Source organism: Tenrec ecaudatus, chromosome 17 (assembly GCF_050624435.1).
Source record: "Tenrec ecaudatus isolate mTenEca1 chromosome 17, mTenEca1.hap1, whole genome shotgun sequence".
NCBI classification, from domain to species: Eukaryota; Metazoa; Chordata; class Mammalia; order Afrosoricida; family Tenrecidae; genus Tenrec; species Tenrec ecaudatus.
Genome location: NC_134546.1, coordinates 46,420,186 through 46,440,774, shown reverse-complemented (window position 1 = coordinate 46,440,774; position 20,589 = coordinate 46,420,186). Strand labels below are relative to the sequence as shown.

The 20,589-nt window shown below is 37.2% G+C and overlaps 1 pseudogene; it reads right to left on the bottom strand.

Moving 5' to 3' along the window:
* Nucleotides 1-19,870: 19,870 nt before the first annotated feature.
* LOC142430953 (large ribosomal subunit protein eL27-like) lies at nt 19,871-20,281 on the bottom strand (annotated as a pseudogene).
* Nucleotides 20,282-20,589: the final 308 nt, after the last annotated feature.

The following is a 20,589-nucleotide window of genomic DNA, read 5'->3' as shown; positions in this document are numbered from 1 at the left end:
GGAACACAATGTCATCCATGATGCAGTGGTTCTGTAATTGTCCCAAGATCACAAAACTAGGGAAGGGTGTATTCAGAAATTGAGCTCATACTGCCTAGTTTCAACATTAATTCCTTTACTTTTGAACTATGTGTTAGGTATCCTATACAAATAGAAGATTAAAGGCCTGTTAGTGAAGATTTGGTGATGTATGAAGAAAAATTATATGTCAGTATCATGGGGAGTAATATAATTGTTAGGAGCCCCCAAAACCCCCTTGTTTTCATTTATTTACAATGAAGGATAATACTTTCTCAGGAAGGATAAATAAAGATTTGGCCTTTCTTTTCCCCTTAATGCAATGGGGCAATTTAAATGAGAATTGCTTTAAATGTATTTTCCCCCCTATTAGTTCAATTTTGATATTTCTTCCTCTTTCAAACAGTTACCATGTCATACTTATCTATTCACATAAAACATATAATAATATATTGCATGTTTACATTTTGAAGTTTAATTGAAGAATTTAATAAAGATATTAAAATGTATCTAATTTTCTAAACTCCTAGTCTAATCCAAATGGTTGTCCCAAGATCAACACATATTGCTGAATCATCATTGTTTTATACATAAATTCTCAAACAATAAATATATTTTGAGTAAATAGATGAATTAAGTGTTGCATTGCTGTCCAAAATATGGTCTATCAATTCTGGAAAGCTAAATGCTATGGTCTACTAATAGCTAAGCAAATTAGCTAGAAAGAAGAAAATTCATTTCTGAGAAATTCAAGTCTGAGGGTCAATGCTTTAAGAAACAGTGAAATAGTTCATCCTAATTGTGTAGGAGAATACAAAAACACTTTCATTGCTTTGAGATTTGACAGCGTAGTTTTATGAAAATTGTACCAGAATTTACAATGTTCCACAGATATTACTTTGAAGAACTAAGATGGAAAAGACTAAAGAGAATATTCAGAGCAATATTGGACCTCTTGTGTCCAAATAAACTTTGACCCAGATGAGTCAGTCTCAGAAACCAACTGCACTTTGAGTAGTTTCACTGAGATGTAGTTGCTGAATAAAATCTTTGCATAATTATGCTTTATTTTTGTATAGAATTATTGAAATGAGTCCAAGCATGCTACTTTACATGGTAAATAATTAGCTTGAGTTTTTCATAAGGTATTAAAACTTTTGGCTTGAAAATATACCACTGGGTAAATATGTTTGCCATGAGTCTATTTAGTCTTATACTGCTTGATTTAATTTTGCCATTGTGTGTAGACATGTGAAATATCATTCCATAAATTTTGCTTTTCCTGGATCTACTTATTTATTTTTAATGTAAAAGTAATTCTTTACAAAAAGAAGTAAAAAATGTACTGAGCCATTAGTCCAATAAGTCTTAAATTGAATAAAATCCAGTCCTAAGCCATGGAAGTTTGTGAGATTGGTAGCCAATTCCTAAAACGTTAAGTGGTTAAACTTTACTGTGGGCGGTCTATAAATCATTCGTGAGTATCCATCTTGTCTTGTAATCTTTTTGAAAGCAAGTCCCAATTTTAGTTCACATCCAGTTTTAACGTTGTTATGATGTTTATCAAATGGCCCCTTCCTAGCCTTTGCTTGGTTGAGAAACTCAAGCCATCCTTCTCCTGCATATGCTGTGTGGCAGATGCTTTTATGTCAACTTGAAGGTGTATACATGTGTAAGGTTGGAATCCAACCTGTCAATCAGATCATAGCCTGGTGGTGCCTCCTTGGGGGTAAAGCCTTCTTATAAGGAAGACCCTGGATACCTCTTATTCCCACTCTCCGCCCCTCCCTTACTTCTTGCTGGGACTCTACCACTGACCCAGAGAGCTGGCAGAGCATTCTTGGATCCACATGAATCAGCCCCTACCAGCCTGTGATCTTCCTGAATTCTGCATCATTGCATGTGACAGCGAGAGTCTGAAGAAAGACTTAAAGACTAGTATCAGACTTATGGACTTGAGTTGGAATATGCTAGGCTGCTTTCTTGAGATACATAGATAGATAGATAGATAGATAGATAGATAGATAGATAGATAGATAGATAGATAGATAGATAGATATAATATATATCAATTCTTGATATCTATCAAGAATTATATTATATATATAAAACTATTTCTTGATATAAAACACTGGCTACACATTATGAGTGCCAGTATATTTGTTTCTGTAGTCAACCTGGCCTAACACATGCTGTATATTCATAGTGGTCTCTTGCTTGTTGGTTTTGGGTTAACGATTAAAGCTACAACCTCCTTTTAGAATTTCTTGCTTCATGAGATCATTATATAGAATCATCAGTCTAATACGTCCTCAAAAATTTTAACTTGTTAATATTGGCAATATAAAGAAAGAAAGAGATGCAAGGCAGAGCTATGCTAGTCAAGCACAGTCTCTTTTAAGGAAATAACCTGCTGGTTTCATATAGAGCTTTAAGTTCAGAAATTGGAAGATTTGAAATTCAAGATTTGGTAGATTTTTTTCAGAGGATTATGTGGTATATAACTTATTAATTAGCTGACATTCATAGGATGTTTCTTGAAATAAGTTCATTTTAAATTATACAATTAAAAACAAAATGGAGGAGACTACCTCTAATTGGTTGACTTATGAAAGTTTGAGACAGCAACCACTCCAGGAGAAAAACAATGTTTTCTAATCCTATAAAATTGATAGTGTTGGAAACCCACAGCTGCAGCTCTACCCTGTCCTATGGGGTTGCTGTGGGCTGGAATTTACTTTGTGACAGTGAGTTTGTTGCTTTGTGTCAGAGCAGAATGGTGCTGAGGCACAGGTATTTCATGGTGATGCCTTTCAAAATAGATCTCCAGGCACTTCTTTGGGTTACTTCTGGGGGAACTCAAGCTGAACTACTACGGTTTTTGTTAATAGCCACAAGCTTAACCATTTGTGCTCCAAAGGCTTACTTTTTAACATAGCTGAAAAATCAGCAGTCATTTCCTAAAAAGATTGAAATGTTATTAATTTTCAGTCATTTCTTTTTTTTTTCTTTCCCATTCTGCCCAAACTTCTGTAGAGAGTAGAGATGTTCAGGATCAGAATTTTGCAATTTCAGCCCTGGTAGTGTAATGGGTAACAAATTGAGCTGTTAAACAAAAGATCACTCAATGGGAGAAAAGTGTTCCAGTAAATATATACAGCTTCCGTAACCCAGAGGGGCATTTTCTCTCTGTCCTATAAGATCACTAGGAGTCGATTTTATGGCAGTCCATTTGTTGGTATTCTTGCACTTTTGATTATTTTTGTTTTTTATGAAGGAAGTAAATTTGATTGAGCACATACAATGTAACATTGTAATCATGGACTATTCCTGATTCTGTGGACAGTATTTGTACTTAGAAAATTAGTGAGAGTTAGAGTATGTATGGTCTTCCTGATATAGTTTAGAGAAAAAAAACAACAACTGGTCCTTTCAATTTTTTTTCTATATAATTTATCTCCTTCTACATTATTTCTTTTTCCTTTAATACTTTTCTCTTCAAATTCCTTTATGTTCTGATCTGCATATACTGCATCTTTGTGGGCAATATCAAGTTCTAAATTCAGTTTACTTGCTTTGTGGACCAATCTTATCTATAAGATGATCCTGATCAAATAATTGTACGATGTTCACATAACTCAGAAATTTTCTACATGCCCAGGACACAGGTTTCCTGAACCCCCTTCCAGATATGTTTCAGATAAAGGAATATTACAATTCTTATAATTATATTATAATTCTTACAGAAACTGTGTAATTTTACAACATCTCTATGTACTACCGCTATTGGCTGAGAAAATATAATCTGTAGGTAGTATGCCTTGAATGTGGCAATTTTAGCTTGATTCATAAACTGAATCACAGTTGCCATTTGGGAAGGTAGATATACTACTTTCATATATCAGACTATCAAAGGAGCCCTGGTGGCTAATGGGTTACATGTTGGGCTGCAACCACAAGGCCTGTGGTTCAAATCTATCAGCTGCTTCACAAAAGAGAAATGAAGTTTTCTGGTCCTGTAAAGATTTAGATCCTCAGAAATCTGCATAAGGAGTTTATACTGTCCAATAGGGTCACTATTAGTTAGAATGGAGTTGAATTTTGGGTTTGTATTGAGGAGGATGTTTTAAGCATTATTAAGTACAGTAGAATATGTAAAGGACTCCTCTTAAAAGCAGTAGACACACACTTTCCAGATGAAATAATTTAAAAATTAGTCTTTGAATGATATAATCATCATCCAAGCCTTGGAGTTATTCCTGCAGTAGATCGGCAGTTTATTTTTGTCAATGTTTTTGAATGTTCAAAGTTTTCAGAATGGTAAACAAGAAAAGATTTTAATTTAAAACCATAAAATTTCCTTTAATCAACAGTGTAATCTGTCCTTAAATGCTTTGGAACATGGAATCAATATTGCTCCTTTGTGAATATAGGTGCATTCTGTTATCCATACCCATAGTAAGGCTGTTTTACCCATGTTGAAAATCTGCTCTGATAGATATTCTGTATCTTGTATTTTGTTTCCTAGCTTAATGTTCACTTTATCGGCAATGTCACACGGGAACTTTCTGCTTCTCTAGTTATATGTGCATTATGTAAAGCAAATTTGAATTTAAAGTGATGAAATTCTGTTGGTGGAATCAAAGTATTTTCACAGTCTTATCATTGTTGTTTCTTGAGATTATCAAAAGGTCTATGTGGCCTGATTTAAATGATCAATAAATTCAAAGAAATCCTTTTCAGGATTTTGTCTTCTATCAATATATAAGTAGCTTCTCCTTTTTATAACTTGACTCGTCTTCTATTTGTTAAAAATATCTATTTTTATCCCAATCTCAATTTAGTTACTTCTACAATCATATTCTTTTTCTTAATTCTTTCAAAATGTCAGTTAAGATAGTCCTCTGTCACAGATTATTTCCTGGACTGTTTATTAACAGAGGCTTTACGACCTTCCACATTATATCCGTGTCTGGAGTGTTCTTTCACTTCTTTTTTGGATTAGAACCTTCACTGGTATCACTTCCTATTCCACATACAGTTGGGGTATGAGTAATTTAGAGTTAGTTATAAAGATTTGAATAACTCATCCCCTAGTTAACAACTGATTTAATGGCACAGCAAGCTTAATGGGACCATGCTATCGGCCTGGTCTAAAATAAAGGCAGCACCAGGGTGGTAATGAATGAATGAAGTTGAAGTCATAAAAGCCATTCAGCAATTATACAGTCTAATTACTAACAATAATATCTATATTTATGACTGTCACAAATGTGGTTGAATGTTACTCAAACAAACTAAAGTCCCAATTCAAAAAATCAGAAAGCAACAATTGTTAGAGAGGCTGTGGTGTGTTAGGAACTCTCATCCACTGCTGGTGGACCTATAGGTATGTACAGCCACTATGGAAATTGATTTGGCAATATCTAAAACAAACGGAAATTGACCTACCAAAAGACCTAGCAATCCCCCTACTGGGCATCTACCCACAAGAGGCAAGAAACAAACCACGGCCAGATATCTGTGCTCTAATGTTCTTCAGGGCAGAGTTCACAATTGCAAGGAGTTGGAAACAACCCAAATTTCTATCAACAGATGAATGGATTGAAAAATTGTGGTACGTACATACGATGGAGTACTACGCATTACGAAAAAGCAGTGATGAATGCATGAAGCACATCGTTGTATGGGAAGAACTGGAGGAAATTATGCTAAGCGAAGTAAGCCAAGCACAAAAGGAAAGTACAACATGAGTATGTCGAGGTAAGGTTCAAAAAAAGGCAAAAGGGGCATAGGGAACAAGGTACTATATACAAATATTCCTGGGGTGAGGTCCAGGTAGTATGGCAGGGGACAGACCAAATCCAGGGATACATATGGTAGCTAACTAAAAACGAGGGTTGGGGAAGAAAAAAAAAAGAAATGGGTGGTGGGGGAACAGGGCAGTAACCCACCCAAGGTGGTGGGTATTGCTTATATCTCCACAGGCAAAGAGGGACCAGACTTTAACTTGGTGCTCTAAGATGTGAATGCAATATACCAGCATGAAGCAGAGAACCAGTAAAGAGGTCTAAAGGACCAGCCCCAATCCCAGCTTCATGGAAAGCCTCCCCTCCCCGTAGAAGAATTTACTTCAGAGGACAGCACTGAAGCTGCAGCTCAGGGAGAGGGGCATGTCTGATTAGAGCACATGGGAGCAAATGAAGGGGGAGGAAGAGAGAGTGGAGCATATCCTGGCCCACCAAGTCTTGAGGATGATGTCCCCACTCAGAGAAGCCAATCCACAGAGAAGACTATATGGCTGGCCCCACTATGAGACATCCCTCACTGACCCATAACCCTATGGGGACAACACTGGAGCCACAGTGTGGGATTGTTCTGATCTGACCCCACCACATCAAGGCAAAATACTAAGGGAGTGCAGCAGAATAGCAAGGGGAGGAGAGCAAGGAAGTCCCGAGTGAATACCAAAAATAGACGTTGGGGCCAGGGCGTGGAATCCCATCAGACTCAACTGGAAAATACTCTTAAAGGTTAAGAAACAGACCTTGAACTATTTATAGGCTTTCCTTTTTTTTGTCATTGGTTTTTGTTGTTCTTTTCTTTTATTTTGTTGCTTTGTTTTGCTTTGTCTTGTTTTTGTGCATATTATTTTTGCAGGTCTATTTGGATAAGATAAGATGGATAAACAATTTGGAGGAGAAAAGCACAGGACCGATGGTTCTTGGGGTTACATGGGAGAGGAGGAGTTGAGGGAAATGAAGTGACATTTACAAACCCAGGGACAAGGGAACAACAAGTGATAGAAAATCAGTGGTGAGGAGGGTGTAAGAAGCGGAGTAGGGCTTGATCAAGAGCAGTGTAACCAAGAGGAATTACTGAAACCCAAATGAAGGCTGAACATGATAGTGGGACAAGAGGTAAGTAAAAAAAAAATAGAAGAAATAACTAGGAGGCAAAGAGCATTATTTATAGAGGTCTAAATACAGGCGTGTACATATGTAAATATATTTATATATGATGATGGGGAAATAGATCTATCTGCATGTATTTTTAGGTTTAGGATTAAGGTAGCATATGGACATTGGGCCTTCATTCAAGTATTCCCTCAACACAAGAACACTTTGTTCTATGAAACTGGCATTCTGTGGTGCTTTCCTTCCTGACACTCTGAATACAAAGCAGGTGCATAAGCAAATATGGTGAAGAAAGCTGATGGTGTTGGCTACCAAAAGATGTAGCCTGTGGGATTTTAAAGGCTTGAAGGTAAACAAACAGCCCTCTAGCTCAGAAGCAACAAAGTCTACATGGAAGAAGCACACCAGCGTGTGTGATCACTGGGTGTTGAAGGGATCAGGTGTCAGGCATCAAAGAACAAAAAATCTTATCACTGTGAATGAGGGGGAGTGTGGAGTGGGGAGTTAAACCCATTTTTAGGCAATTGGACATCCCCTTACAAAAGGGTCATTGGGAGGAGAAGGGCCAGTCAGGGTGAAGTGTAGAAATTATGAAACATACAACTTTCCTCTAGTTCTTAAATGCTTCTGCACCACACACTATCATGATCCCAATTCTACCTTACATATCAGACTAGACCAGATGATGTACACTGGTAAAAATAGGTACTGAAAACACAGGGAATCCAGGGCAGATGAACCCTTCAGGATCAGTGGTGATACCAGGAGGGTGGAGGGAAGGTAGGGTAGAAATGGGGAACCGATTACAAGGATCTACACATAACCTCTTTCCTGGGTGATGGACAACAGAACAGTGGGTGAAGATAGACGTCAGACAGTGTAAGACATGACAAAATAATAATAATTTATAAATTATCAAGGCATCATGAGTGGGCCGGGCAGGGAGGAAGGGGAAAATGAGGAGCTGATACCAAGGGCCCAAGTAGAAAGCAAATGTTTTGAGAATGATGAGAGCAACAAATGTATAATCGTGCTTAACACAATGGATGTATGTATGGATTGTGATAAGAGTTGTATGAGCTCCCAATACAATGATTAAAAAAAAAAACTCTCAATAACATAGCAAAGAATGAGACTTCCAGAACAGTTAATTGTATTGATGAGGCACCTGTACATAGACTAAGAGGCAACTTTTTGGAAATAACCAGGGAACACTAAATAGTCTAAAATAATGAAATATGTAAAATAGGGTTATATCCTTTCGTCATACTTATTTAATTGGTATACTGAACAAATAATCCAAGACCCTGGACTATATGAAGAAGAATATGGCATCAGGAGTGAAGGAAGACTTATTCCAAAATAAGTAAAGAACACAACGGTTTACAAAGAACAGTGCTTCCTCACCTTCTTAATGGCGGGACCCTTTAATACACTTCCTCATGTTGTGCTGACCCCCAGCCATAAAATTATTTTTGTTGCTACTTAGTAACTGTAATTTTGCTACTGTTATGAATTATACATATCTGATATGCAGGATGTATTTTCATTGTTAAAAATTGAATATAGTTAAACAAAATTAAAGTTAAACATAATTAAAACTTTAACCACAAAACAATATGAAATTATATATTGTGAAATATTTATGTGTTTTCCAATGGTCTTGAGTTGACTCCTGTGAAAGACCCTGTGAGTCTTAGGAGACCCACAGGTTGAGAACCGCTGACTTAGAGCAAATAAGGATAGAAGTACTTTCAGATGAAGATTAAAGCTATATTCTTTAGTATGGATTACATTTAAAAAAAATTTCCACCACTAGACCAATAGACAATATCAGGAAAAATGAAGAAAATATTGAAGTTGTTAAAGATTTCATTTTACTTGGATCTAGAATCAGTACTCTGAAATCAGCATTCAAGATAAAAATATACTGCATTTGGTCATATGTTACAAAGCTGATACATTACTGAGAATTAAGATATATCTCACTAAAGTGATGGTATTTTCATGGGTTTCTCAGGAAAGTAAAAGTTGTCCACTGACTAAAGGAAGACAGGAGCAGAACCATTGCCTTGCATCATGGTCCAGGTGACACATATTCACTCTACTGTATATTGATTGCCATCAGGATGAAAAAATTTGTCTTTGAAGAAGTGTAGCTAGATGCTGTTTAAACGACAGGCTTCCTCGTGCTAAATGTGGACATGTTATTACGAGGCACCAGTTTCTAAAGGAGGACATCAGATATGGTAAAATAGATGTCAGTGAAAAACAAGATCATCAAGCTATGGACAATCAAGCAGTGCTGCAGCAGTGGGTTGAAACAAAGCAGTGATTGTGAAGATGGCACATGGCTAAGCAGTGTTTTGTGCTGTTGTGTGTAAAGTCACTATTGATTGAAATAAAATTGGGACCATCTAAGAATAATGACATTTTCTATAGAGTCATTGCTTACAATGGATTTGCAAATATTGAACAATTTCTTCTAAGAGTCCACACACTAGTTATGAGCCAGTTGATTCCTACTCAAAGTGACCCTGGTGTTTGTTGTTTATAGGTGCCATTGAGTAGGTTGCGACTCATGTCTCTGTGTACAATGCCACAAAACACTGTCCCGTGGCACCCTCAAAACGGCCTTCTGTTTGAGCTCATCATTGTAGTCAGTGGTTCTGTCTATGTCATGGAAGGCCTGTTTAGCTGCCCGTCCATTTTATGAAGCAGGATGTCTTGCTCCGGGAAATAATCTCTCCTGATAACATGTCCAAAGTATATGAAATGAGGTCCCATTATCCCAGCCTCGAAGGAGCATTCTGACTGTACTTCTTCCCAGAGAGATCTGTTTGTTCGTTTGGCAGTCCAGGGTATTTCAATATTCTTTGTCAGCACCATAGTGCAAAAGCATCAACATTTCTTTGGTCTTTCTTATGCAATGTCTACCTTTCATATTCATATGACACAATTAAAAATGCCATGGCTTGAGTCAGTCACTCAAAGTAATATCATTGCTTTTCAACAATTTGTAAAGTTCTTGTGTGCCAGATTTACCTAACTCAATGTGTCATTTGAACTTTACCGACTCACTGACATCCAGTAGGTGCAGGGTGACCCTATAGGACAGTGGAAACTTCCCCTGTGAGTTGCTGAGATTTTAACTCTTTTGTGTTGTCTGTTAATTGAAATGATATTACTTTGTTTTGTTTTTATTTTCTATTTCATTCGTTTTTACAAGTTTTAGTGGCATGTAATTCACATTCCATAAAATAGTTCAATCACATTAAGTGGAGTTGTGCAGTCATCACCAAAATCAATTTTAGAATATTTTCTTCTTGTATTTAGTGTTACCAATTTTCCATTCCCCCATACCTTCCCTGCCATACCCACAAAAATCCATTAATCCATTTTCTGTCTCTATAAATTTCCCTATCCTAGATTTCATATACAAAAATAACACATGCCCCCCAAACCAACAACAACAACAGCAAAAGGTCAGTAGCAACAACAAAGGAACACAGAGAAAAACCTCAAACGAAAAGAAAGCAGAAACTATTACCAGCCAGAATAAATGTAAAGTAGGTCTAAAGGGAGATAAAACAATAACGCGTTAGATTTCAACCCGACTGCACCTGCAGTAAGCCACTCTCCAGTGCACTCTACATGACAGCAAGGCTAGGCACAGCCCTAGTCTCAAATCAGGAGGCTTTCACCGGAGTCTTAATATATATGTATTTCCCAGGAGTAGAAAGCCCCAGCTTTATTCAAGGGATTTCCAGGTAGTTTTGAACTATTGACTTTGCAGTTACCAGCCAAGCACGTAACCCTAACCTGTGAGGACTACAGGATGGGCAGCAGCCTTAAGTTTGAAATGCATGACTTAGGTGTTTTGTTTTGGTTCAGGTTGGCTTTTGCCTTCATGTCTTTTTATTTGAGCTTTAGAAAATGTGCTCTCCTGAATCTCATTTTCAAAAGGTGGTTGAATATGTACAGACACTTATGCTGTCATTGTTTGGGGACAGGTCAATCTGAGTTTATTATGATTTGGTTGATTAATATATAGTTGATCATGTAAAATTTGTTCATATAAATTCTTCAGTATCCATTTTTTCAAATGATGTTTAGGGATTTCAAGAGTAGGAAACATATTATTTTCTATGTCAATGAGCAATTAGAAAAACATTTAATGAAGAGTGATCAGATGTTTGTGTTTGGAAGCAATATGCAAAAAATATTTATGTTAAATATATTCAGTTAATCACTCTTTCAGGCTCACATATATCATACCAGAAAATAAATAAATGCTGAGAGTGGTGCACTTTGTTTATATTTTAGCTACATTTGAGGGTATAAAATTTTATATAAACTATAGCTAGTTATACATTTTTATAAATATTCTCTCAATATCCATGCTTTTTCCAACCACAAAATTCAAAAGCCTGAGTTCACTTAAGTCATAGAAAGGAAGGCATTTATACTACTCTCATTTTGGAAACTGGGGACAGATTAATAATTAATTCAAATCCTACTGCATCTACAAAAATACAGTGAGTATATATTTCTCTTGTTGCCCATTTGAGGGTTACTAATCATTCTAATTAGGAAATTTTCATGTTTTTGGCACATTTAAAAAACCTGAAAATATCATTATTGTGTTGTTAAATGGATTCCAAATTAGCACACAAAAACAAAGACACCATTACTGAAACATCATTAAACCTTCCCAAATGTCAACGCTCTCATATTGTTACATGGTGGCTCTAAAATATAGTTTAGTGAACCTTTCTCAGAGATTTCAACAATAGATGATCATGTTACATCAACGCATTTATATAATACTTTCAATAAAAAGGAAACAACTGCAATGATATATCATTTCCACCTGTGTTGGGATGGGTTCGCTTGAGAAGCAAAGTCAATGATGCTTGTATGCATATTTAAGGGGTTTATTTCACGAAACGCCTAAGACCATTTTCGAAGTGGGCAAGTCCAGGGCAATGCAAGTGTGTGTGTCAGATGGAAGCTGAAGGCTTCTCCTAACGCCTGCAGTTGCACAAGCTCATGAGCAGGGAGCAGGAAGCAGGAAGATGAAGCAGGAAGACCACAGGCTGGTGGATTCCCAGATGAATGAATCTGGAATCTGTCGTATGAATACCATTTGGCAGTCTGCTGATGGTTCCTGGGATGGCAGGAAATGTGCCAGGAAGTCCATAAACCAGATGCGAGATTCAAATCCAGTGAGAATATTAAGCTAGATTTCACGCACCTCCAGTTTATACTGAGAAGCCCACACTCCATCATGTTGTCGGTGGCTAAATTAAAGAGGTCTATTCTCTCTCAACTGTTTGGCTACTTTGCAAAAAATCCCATCGTGAAGTTGGTCACACTGTGCTAATTCATATCTTGAGAGGATCCTGGCCCACTCAAGTTGACATAAAACCTACCCCAACTGTGACACAGTCTATTGGAAGTTTAGTGCAACAATTCAGAAATGGCAACTGTGATCAAATGAATAGCCTCTCCAAAGGTATCCATGTCCTAAAGCCACACCCACTGTCATGGAGTTGGTCCCAACCATAAGGATCCTACATAGGTTTCTGAGGTCATATAAATCTTTACTGGATCAGAAAGCTGTATCTTTCTCCCAAGAAGTAGTTGCAGGACTTGAAGCACCCTAACTACTTGCCGTTAGTAGCCCAGTACTTCCTGGAGAGTGCTTCCTTGCTCTAACTCCCAGAATCTGTGAACATAGTACGTTGTGAACTGTGACTGTGCAGATATAAGTGAAAGATCTTGAGATGGGAATAGATTTAGGTGGGATCAATGTAGCCACAGGATCAATCTAAATGAAAGAAAAGTGGGGGGGAAAGGCAGATGGAGGCATATCATGGAAGTAGGGGTCAAAGTTGGACATATTCTGTGGAACACTGGTGGACATGGATGGTTTCAAACCTCAGACCTTGTAGATAGCAACCCAACTCCTAACCACTACCCTTCCAGACATCCTCCATTACTACCCATGAATGTCCCTTTTTACTTAAGTAAAACCATAAGCCACTGTCAATGAGCCTTAGAGGACTCAGAGCATCATTGTTGGACAGTAAGACTGCCTTAGAGGCTTTATGAGACTGTCATCTTTACAGCAGCAGAGAACCATTCTCTTACAGAGAGGCTGGTGGGTGTGGGTCATCAGACTTTCCATTAACAATCGTGCGTTTAACCACTGTGCTACCAGGCGTGCTACTTAGACATTAGAATCTCAAATCCATTGCCATCCACTGCAACTCTTTAGGACACAGTAGAACTACTACTTGGAGTTTCTAAGATGATAAATCTTTATGGGAGAAGATGATCTTGTCTTCCTGCCCTGGAACAGGTGGTGGCTTTAAACTGTGGACGTTGTAATAAGTAGCCCAGTGCTCACCCCACAGTACAATCAAGGCATTAGGCTTCTTAAAACTATATTTGTGATTTAAAGGCCTTCTTGGGAGGTCAAGTTCATTTCTGTTCACACATGTGTGCTTTGTTTTCCTAGAGGAACAAATTATATGACAAAACTAATTGTTCAATGTTTATAATTGATGAAAGTACAAATATAGATGTAAGGTTAATTTTATTTCTCTCCAAATTAAAGATCACTAGCAATAGAATTAAGTCACATCAGTTATTAAATAATCAATTATTGCTGTTTAGTTTTTTCCTTATCACATTCTAATTCCTTTTCAGAAACTACATGTAGAAGTTAGAATATTTAAGATAATTTTTGGTTTCCATTCTACTAGAAATTGAAGAATTATTGAAATTAATGAATTAATTATTTTCACCCACCAATACTACATGCATTCTTTACATCCACAGCTTTGGTCTATTTATTTTATAAAGTTAAAAGATAAAAGTCTTTGAACTTCCTGCTTACATTAACCACTTCCATTTTCCATATTTTTGCTTATTGAAATGTATCTCATTAGTCCTTCTAGAAATTTAAGGGAAAAAATAGCCCACTGGGCACTGTATTGTTAAAGCAGTCTCATATCATTTTACAATGAAAAAAGTCAATAGACTGGCTCTAAACAAGGCTGTCTTTACAGAGATTGAAGGAAGGGAAAGGCAGTATGTTGTTCAGTCATTTTGAAGTCAGCGGGATGGCAAATCAATGACCAGCAAAGAATATGACAAGGTTACACAGCTTGGTCAAATAGCTCAATCTAAAGATTTATTCCTTTCATTCAACAACAAAGGTACTAGCAATAAATGAGAATTTAATCAAAGGTAGATTCATTACTGAAAATGAATGTATGTGTAAATCATTGACAAAGCCCGGGTTTCTCAAGCTTTCAAATGCATATGGTTTTTCCACATTTTTTGAGAATAATAGTAACTGAATTAAAAAAATAATAACTGTATTCCAAGTTTCAAAATGTTCTATCTATTAATAAAAAGTCCATATCCAGAAACATCATCTCACATAGACATATAAATCTAGAAAACCAGTTTCCCCCCAGACCATTGATGTAGACCCTTTGGCAACAACAAAGTGTGTTAACCTTTTGTATTGCTCAAGTCCTTCAGTAAAAATATGTAATGTTGTTGCTGTTTGCCATAAAATCATATCATGCATACGAAATACTGTTTTGGGTGCTGTGGAGGGGGCTTATATGAAACAGTGCCTGGTCAACACTATCCTTGAAATCATTGCTATATTTGAGTCCATTGTTGCAGTCATTGTGTCCACCCATCTTTTTGAGGGTAATTCTCTTTTTTGATGACCCCTCTACATATGAAATATATTATGTGTCAAGGCAAAACATGGAAGGCATAAAGATATAAGACTTCCTGTCGTTCTGAGTGCCCAAAGCAAAATCCACTTCCTTGTGATTCATAGTGTCTACTACCCCAAACCGACTGAAATCCATGGGTTTTCCAAAAATAAGCTAATGCCTATCTCTGCAGTCTATGTCTACTTGACAAGAGCTATGATGTACATACCTGAGCCCTTTTACCTCCTTCCAGGGTGGCTCACTATGAACAAGCCTTTAATAACATACACTCTATTAGCTGTCATCCTATTCTTGTCTTGCTTTGCACTCAATTATGAGAATTTTTTGGGAATCCTAACCCCTAAACACCCTACATAGGGATTCTCTTGACGTAAATAACCTCATATTTCTTCACCAGAGTTGGTGGGGGTGTTTTAAACTTCTGTCTTTGAGGTTAGCAGTCCCAAGTTTAAAGGACAGCACCACCAAGGTTCCTTAGTATTTTGATTATAGTGCCGTTGATGTAGCCACAGAATATCCATTAAATTCTACATCGGTAAGAAGCGAAAGACACAGGCATGCAACCTCACACTAGTTAATTCCAGTGTTAACAGATTGCAGATGCCAGATGATATTCTCTTTAAAGTGATGTATCACTGCAATTTAAATGGGTTGTCCAAAGAAAATATCTATCCCTGGAATCCATGTTTAAATGACAAGAGTTGCGATCTAAATACCCAAGCTCTTTCACCTGTGACCAGGGTGTCTCACTTGTTTGGCTGTCATACCATCCCTGTCTTACTTTGCATTCCATTACAAGAGTTTTGCTGTTTTGGAATAAGTTACCTATTAACCACTTGTATAAAAATAGTTATTTTAGAGTATGATGCTGGGGAATTCAGCTAAGGCAAGTAATAAGAGCAGTTCTAATTCTAATGAGTTTCCATCAATATTTTATAATACCCAAGGTCTTCACCAATAGTATTTTGCTATTATTTTTAACCACAAAAGTGATAGATAAATGTTTTAAATTTTTTTAAATATTGAAAAAAGGTTATTAAAATAGTCATCATTTTAACTTCATTTCTGTTTGCTTCTCTGAAGTAAACTCATTTCTCCAAGTTTCAGTGTATTCCCTTCCCCACCTTTATTCTGTTCTGCTCATAATGAGATACATAACCTACAAGAAGGATTTTTTGCTATTATATGCTTATCTTTTATAAGTTTATTAGTTTATTAATGTATGAAATCCATTTCACATTGGCTTTTAAGGGAAATTTTCTTGACTGTTTCTGCAGTTGTGGCATAGCTATGAATTAATGGTTTAATTTCATTATCCATTTATGGATTTAATTTTTAATGTTACATATATATTTAAATATTACACATATATACATTCATCTATATCCTGCTATCAAAATGGAAGAAGAAAACCTATCCTATGTCACATATGCAGAGTAAAAATTTCTTATAATTCAAATAATGTGATTTAAAATAGACTATAAATAGGAAGTCTAGAAAAAATATGCATGTACAAATTCTATGTGCTCTGAGTGCCATAACCATTTCATATACACTTATAATCCCAGCAATTAACCTGTATCTGTTCAGTGCCTTCAAGTAGGCTCAGCTTCATAGAAAGCCTGTAAACAACAGAACAAAATATCGCCAGGTCCTGTGCCATCATCACAATTGTTTGATGTTTGAGTTCCTTGTTGCAGCCATTGAATTCATCCATCTAATGGGCTTTGCACTGACTAGCCACTTTATCAAACACGAAGTCCTCCTCCAGTCTCTCCTTGTAGAATTCCCAAAGTACATGAAACAAAATCCCACCATTCTCACTTCTAAGCAGCATTCTTGTTGTGCTTCCTGCATGACAGATTACACAGTTTGTTTATCTAGCAGTCCACGAGAACAACCAAACAACTCTAACTCAGATACATAAATTCTTCTCCAGTATATCTTATTCCCAGGTTTCATATATATATATGAGAATTGAAAATATCATGGGGAATCTAATCCTTCTTTGATGTCAGTTCTTAACGTGGAAGCGCTGTTGAAACCTGTTCGCTTTAGATGGCCCTGCTAGCATTTGAAATACAAGCGACAGCTTTTAGCATCACAGCAACACAAAAGCCATGGCAGTACAACAGACAGACAGAAAGACAAACTTCCAGTACAGATCTGTGTTGGAAGAAGTGAGGCCAGAGTGCTCCTTACAGGCAACATTAGCAAGATATCGTCTTACATACTTTGGACACACTGTCAGGAGAGACTCGTCCTTGGAGAAGGACATCACGTTTGGTAAAGTGGAGGGCCGCAAAACGGGGATGGGCCTAGATGAGATGGATTGATTCAATGGCTGCATCCATGGGCTCAGGCATAGGGATGATTGTGAGGCTGTCGTAGGACCACGCAGTGTTTCGTTCAGTTTTGCCTAGGGCCACTAAGGGTCAAAGCCTCCTCAACAACACCTAACAACAGCAACGACCCCACATAGTCCTCAACGTGACATATTTGCTCTTTAACTGAAACACACTACCGTCACATTGATTCTGATTCATATAGAACCTACACAGGGATTCTGAGGCTTTGTACATCTTTATAGGAGCAGGCAGCCTTGTCTTTCTATCATGGAGTGACTGGAGCATTGAACTGCTGGCATTACAGTCAACAGTTTCAATGCTTGCCTGACAACTCCCATGTGTTCTTTGGCCTCTTGACTGCTGCTTCCATAGACACTGATAGTGAGTCCAAGTAAAATGAAATTCTTGACAACCTTCTTGGTTTATCATGATGTCTATTAGTCCAATTGTGAGGATTTTGGTTTTTTGTCGAGTTGTAATCCATACATAAGGCTGTATTGCTTGTTCTTCATTAGTAAATGTTTGAAGTCCTCTTCACATTCAGCCAATAGTGTGAAGGGTATATCATATACATGTAAAGGTCATTAATGAGGCCTCCTGTAGTCCTGATACCTCATTTTTCTTCATCTATTCCAGATGTTCAGATTATGTTCTCAGGATACTAACTGAATAATTATGTTGTGGCAAAATTCAACCCTGACTCACACCTTTCCTGATAAGAAACCGTGCACCACTATGCTTGTTCTATTCCAAAAATTGTATCTCAGTCTATGTACAAGTCTTCTTGAGAACGGATAAGTATTCTGGGATTATCAATTTTCACAATGCCAGCCAGAATTTGTTATGATCCACATAGTCAAATGCCTTTGCTTAGTAAGACACAAGTGAATTTTTTATGATACTCTTGACCTCCCAATGGTATCCATTTTAGCTCAGCAATGGCCTCCTTCATTCCACATTATTGCCTTCTGAATCCTGCACTGCTTCAATAATTTTTAAATTTTTTTTCCAAAATCATTTTATTGAGCGTTAATACATATATCATATCATTTCATAGTTTAATCATATCAAACAATATTGTACAATTGCTGCCACAGTCAGTTTCAAATGATTTCTTTCGTTCTTCAACTCTTTGACATCAGCTTCCTTTTAGCCACCCCACCACTACCACTGTATCCCCCAGAAACCCCTATTCTACTTGCTGTCACTATAGTTTCATCAATCCCAGGTTTTCTATAACAACAATCAGAAAAAATAATCTATAAAACAAAAATTCAAGAGAGTGGCCACCAATGACATAACACATATAAAATAAATATTACTATGTAAAAAAACAAAATACAGAAGATGCTGAAAATCAGGCCTTACATGCTTCAGAGGGGAGATAACTGAAAGGGTTTGAACTGTTCAAGTTAGGTTTTCCATATTGATCTTCTATAGTCATCTCTCAAATTCACTCTGTTGAGTAAGCACTTCCCTCCCATCCCTCAGTTATGAATAGAGAGAAATTGCTGGAGGTTGATTTTCTGTGTAGATGCCACAAATGGATCTTGGGCTCTCACTATCTTCTATAACCTGCAAACCTGAATCCCACAATTTAGGTTCTAATGTTATTACTTCAAATGAGATGATTTATAATCCATTGGTGATTGATGTTGGTGTGGCTGCTTTTTTGGAAACAAGCTTTTAAGACCTCAGATACTATTGTATCTGGTAGCTTGGCACCTTCTGATTTTTTTCACCACCCTTGGCTCTAGCACCCTTATCTTCAGTGTTCCCTTCCTGAGGGCAAGCATCAAGTGAGCTTCAATAAATGTTTTTTATTAGGATCTAACTTCTTCACCACACTTGAAGCACTACAGCACCCATACTATTTGTGTTTCCTTCAAGAGGCCTAGTATCTTAGCTTCAATAAGTTTAAAACTACCATTAGCAAAATTTTATTTGCATGTGATATTAATGGTAATCAACAAGCTCACTGCCTTTCAGTTATTGCTGACTTCTAGTGATCCTATAGGAGAAGGTACAACTGCCCTCTTGAGTTTCTGAAACTTTAACTCTTTAAAAGAGTAGTACACCCTACATTTCTCCCTCAGAGCATCTGGTGGTGTCAAACTGCTGACCTTGCAATTAGCAGCCTGATGGGTAACTGCTACACTACCAGGACCCCTCAATATAAATGATGTTCAATAATTGCCACGTTTGGTTGAGTCATCTTTCGTTGGAATGGGTACAAATACGGATTTCTTCCATTGATTAGCCAGGTGGTCCTCTTCCAAATTTTTTGACATAGATGAGTGCTTCCAGAGCTTCATCAGCACGTGGAAACATTTCACTTCATATTCTGTCAGTGTCTGGCACCTTGTGTTTCATTAATGTTTTCAGTTTATCTTGAACTTCTTTCTTAAATACCATTGGTTCTTGATCACGCAGTATTCTACCTTGATTCTTGAACATACTCTATTTTTAAAATAGTTGAGTGATCAACAACACTTCTTGATATTTGACTCGGTATTTATGTGATCTTCCTGCGCCTTCAATATGTTGTCAATGTAATCCTTTAATATTGTTCCTTGAGTCTTGGATTTTGTATTCACTTCTTCCAGCCTGAGAAATGATGAGCACGTTCTTCCCTTTTGATTTTCTAAATACACATGTTTGCATATTTCATTATACTTTTCTTTGTCTTTTCTAGCTTTCCTTTGAAATTTCATGTTCAGTTTGTTTAATTTAGCATTTCTTCTAGTTCATTGAGTTATTCTAAGTTTTTTAAATTTTTTTAATTTTGGGGGTGTTTTTAATGATTTTGACTCAAGACCTAGAATCTCAGCTTCTGGAAGAACCACTTGTTTTTGCCCGTCTTGTACCGCTCCTCAAATTTGACCTTGGCCTCCCGACAGGCCTAACATTTAAGAGCAGAGTCGCTGAAGACATCCTTGTTGACGATAGTTTTGTCCAAGGGGATGTCTACGGAGTACCTCTTGGGCATGAGGTGATTATAGTTATACACCTTCACAAAAGACTTGATCTTCGACCTCTTGGCAATTTTCTCCTTGCCCATGGCGGCTGTCACTTTGCGGGGATATCGGTCGATTCCAGCCACCAGGGCGTGGCTGTCGTGGCGGTCCGACGTGCCATCCTCAATGTTCTTCACGATGACGGCTTTGCTTCCCGAATAGCGTCCCGCCAGGACCATCACCACCTTCCCTGGTTTCATGAACCTGCCCATTTCGACAACAAGCTCTCAGGCCGACAACAGAAAGGAAGCTGAAAAAAGTCTTCAGCTATTCTAAGTCAAAGAGCAAATTTCAGAGTTTCTTCTGACCTTGACTTTGATCATTTATTTCTGTCATTTCTTCCTAGTGACCTTGTGTTATCATAACATAGCAGTACTTGTCATCCCATAACTTGTCCTTCCGTTTTTGGTGTATCAAATTTGTTCTTGAGATGGTTTCCAAATTCGGGTAGCATGACCTCTTTGGTGATTGGTGCATAAATTGGAATACTATTTGTGGTAAATAAACTTTCTTGTAATCA